The 4049-nt window shown below is 38.2% G+C and overlaps 1 pseudogene across 1 annotated transcript; it reads right to left on the bottom strand.

The window, feature by feature from the left end:
• Positions 1–806: 806 nt before the first annotated feature.
• On the bottom strand, positions 807–3158 carry Gm20879 (predicted gene, 20879; annotated as a pseudogene). Its single transcript, NR_164189.1, has 2 exons — positions 3037–3158; positions 807–1905 (listed from the first exon to the last, which is right to left on the bottom strand). The product of NR_164189.1 is annotated as a predicted gene, 20879 (transcript).
• Positions 3159–4049: the final 891 nt, after the last annotated feature.

Raw genomic sequence — 4049 nt, 5'->3', positions numbered from 1 at the left:
TGAGAACTTCATCTTAGAATTCATTTATCCCTCAGTGTCCTCTACTCTTTTTTGTGTCCTTTATTGTATTTAAAGGTAACCATCAATTTAATCTTTCTTAACTTCTTCCTGGTCTCTTTTCTGCATGTTAATATTGGATTTCTTAAAAAGATATCTTAATGAGAATAGAGAGATGACCATGTTGTCAAGAGCATTTTTGTATCGCAAAAAAACAGGATTTGTTTTCTTGAATTCATATCCAATGGTTAACAATCAGCTTTAATGCCAGCTCCATGGGATCTGACAACTCATGTCTCTGTGGTCACCTATACTCTCAAGCTCATGCCCTATTCCCACCCATATAAATAAAGATAATAAATCTTAAATGAGAGACAAGTTTCATTTGGTTTCATTATTCAAATGAAACCTTATTTTGTCTGATTTCTGAGTCTCTTTGGATCAGTTTTCTGGGTTGCACTTTGTGTAACAAGTCCACATTCCTTTTTCCTATCACTCTTTCCCCAACTTGTTGTTTCTCCCTCAGACTTCATACCAGAGATTCTATCTATGTCCTGTCTTTCTCCCCTTCTTCCTAAAAATCCATCTTTTGCTGCCATCCCTGCTCCTCTAAGTCATATCTCCAATTCCTTGCTCACTATGCAGACCACAGAAGCTAAGTCCTGTCCATTTTAGCCTGTGTGATATTAGATGTATGCACTGTTCACAGCCTGAGTTGCAACTTTCATCTTCCTTTGATGTTCTTTCCACCATAGTCCATCTCTTCCAACAAAGTGTTCACTAAAAGCATGTCATGTCACACGTACTAATTTTTAGAACAAAACAAATTTTATTGACAAAGATACTGAGGTTGTCAAAGACCCATAGGTACCCAACACAGGAAAACAAACATTTTTTTTCAATCCTATAAGTTTACATTTCTGTACTTTGTGATTTTTTTCAATTTAAGTGATATTTGACACCAGAGTATAGACATAGATATGTAGGTCACCAAGAAATTTGATAAAGTACACGGTAGGATTGGCTAGATCTTTGTAAACAACCTTTCCGAACTTTTTGGATCCATCATCTCTGGTGTACTGCACCCAGGTACCTATTAAGAAGTCATTTTCATCACCTGACTCGCCTCAGCCAGAGGGGTCTCTGGAATGATGTGGAGGTTACCTTCCTTGTAGTCATCCAGGAGCTGATAAACGTAGAGGACCGGATCATTCTTGTAGGAAATGTAAAAATAGTCCTGTAAGAATGGCACCTGGGCTAGCACCATCCCACTCCAGTTGTCCTCAGAGCCATCTTTCCCCTCAAATTTGTGTTGTACCTCTCTGCCAACCAGTGCGCTGGCGAGGTGGACATCCCTCACCTGAGGAAAAACTACTTTGTGAGGCAAGACCTTAATATTTAAAAACCTCTCATCGCTGTTGAGCTCCTGTCCGTAGACACTGTCAATTCCGTCGTACTTCACCAAATAAAGAGAAGGGTTTGATGGCAGTTGACCTAGAATGATGGCCTTCCAATGGGTGGCAGGCTCATTACCTTCCTTCCACCCGTGAGAAATTCTGCAGCCAACAATATTCCCCAGGGCCTGGGAAGAAGGCTTCCTCCTACTCTTCTTCTTGAGTGATATCATGCTCAGACTCTTCAGAGGTGTTGTCTTCTACCTGGCTGTAGACCTGTTGTGCTAGATCACACTGTCTTGTGGCTTCCATTCTTTTCAAATATCATACTTGCCCATTGCCTGGGACTGAAGATCTTGCCTGTTTAAACCAGACACAATGCTGTTGCCTCTGTCATATATATGAATTCCTGATGGTCAATGGATATGGGTTGGGAGTGAATGCTGGACCAAGACTCTTCTCTAAGAGAACTTCTGAGAAGGTGAAGAAGACTATGCTAAACAGTTTTGAGCTCCTAAAATTAATTTTATAAAAATAAGAAGTTAATAAGTCAGCCATGGTGGTACACACATTTAATCCCAGAACTCAGAAGTCAAGGACAGGCAGATTTCTAAATTAGAGACCAGACTGGTCTACAAAGTGAGTTCCAGGGCAGCCAGTGCTATAGAGAGGAACCCTGTCTCAACAACAACAACAACAACAACAACAACAACAACAACAACAACAAGTAAAAGAAAACAAACAAAAATCAAACGAAAAACAAACAAAACAGAAATACAAACAAAAAAATAATAAAACAAACAATCAAATGGAGAAGTTAATAGGAAGTGGTGGTGACCCATAACTTTAATCATAGTACTCAAGAGGCAGAGTGAGGCAGACCTTAGTGAGATAAAGGCTAGTCTGGTCTACACAGTGAGTTTCCTGACAGCCAAATCTAAACATACAGAAACTCAAATAAAATTAACCAAGCAAGCAAACAACCAAACAAAGAAACAAAGAAACAAGGGAAACAAGGCAATAAAAATAGTGTAATTAACAAGTAATTCTCTAGAGCTCAGAATAACATACTCAGATCAACATTTATTTCTTCAGCCCTGAGTTAATTTGCCTCTGATGAGTATCCTCTCCTTGAATTTCTATGTCAATTTAGGTTGTGCTATGACTATTACCCCCAATGATCAAGAAGAAGAGAAAAAAAAAAAGGGCCAGAGGGGTCACCATGACTCTCTTGTACTTGTAATCTCTGAGCTAAGTCCTTGTATTCACAAATATCTTCCCAGGGACACAGCACACCACTGTCCTTCTTTATTGTTTCTCCTGACCCAGCTTCAGAATTATTTGATGAAGCCATTGCATCACTGAACTCAAGAACATCTCAACAAGTTGAGGCAATATCAGCCATTTAGCACTAATATTTTCTAACGTACACATGGACAAAGAGGAGCTTTGGCATTTTAGTGGAATTGTGATCTAGATATTGTTAGCAAGGATAATAAATTCAGGACATAAAATAACCTAGACCAATCATTTCCCTTGATAATAAACATGGGGAAAGTAGAATGTACAGCAACTCACTGTAGGAGAGAAAACTTTTAGCTTTCTGTAGCTATGAGGGTCCCAATTACTTCATAAATGTACTTACCCATAGAAAAATATCCTAGATTTTATCTATCTCCTGATTCAGATTCTATCTCCTGATACAGACCAGGCACCAAAAGCCTGTGGGAAAAAAATGACCTTGCTTTGACACACCACTGTGAAGATAGTGAACTCACCTTCAATGGATTCTAGAGCCTCCAAGTGGAATAGATGCACAACCTTCAGCCAGTGCTCTGTGACATCACCAGAGTTCAGCTTACATCATAGAATCCCTCTCAGGCTGGTTCCTTCCCTAGTTACACTCATAAACGTTCAGCATCTCGACTTTACCTTTTCATATGGCCTCCTAGAAATAATAAATGAAATCCCAACTGAAAGGCCTGATGATCTGAGTAATATTCTGCCAAAGAATTTCACCCTTGCATTGTTTTTATTGTTTGGTTGTTGGATTTTTATTTATTTGTTTGGTTTGTGTTTTGTTTTGTTTCATTTTTGTTTTTATTTTCGTTCTGAGAAAGTCTTCGGTTTCTGACTTGACAACATCCATGGTGGTTATTTTTCATGTTCCAACCTTTCCCTTGGTTATCTTTAAGCTGTGCTTCTTATCATAAATATTGCCTGACTCTTTGAGGCAGCACACTGGATAGCACACCAATTTTCACTTTATGAAAACCCACAGTTAGAGGAGGACTATTTTTATGCAAAAAAACCTGGAATTTGACAGGTTTAAATGGCATGTATTGAAACCAATGGCAATCATGAATTATGGATTCTTTGGAAAGTAAGAGGACAACATAGATCTTGGGCATGCTTACTAACTTGTGATAAAATTAAAACAAACCTGATATCTCCCAGTCATATTTTAAAGGTTTTTAAAATTTACCAGCACTTCTGATTATAAGGAATTTCATAGTTTAAATGCAGTAAAACAGGATGAAATAGATGAGGTAATTTTACTTTTGAAATATGTGTAGACAGAATACTGGACACAGGTACGTATAAAATTTTCTTACAAATTAGAGGACACTTTAATTGTCCATGCCACATAGATCTTCA

This window comes from Mus musculus, chromosome Y (assembly GCF_000001635.26).
Source record: "Mus musculus strain C57BL/6J chromosome Y, GRCm38.p6 C57BL/6J".
Taxonomy (NCBI): Eukaryota; Metazoa; Chordata; class Mammalia; order Rodentia; family Muridae; genus Mus; species Mus musculus.
Note: the sequence above shows the minus strand (reverse complement) of the source record. Positions and strands in the feature narration are given on the sequence as shown.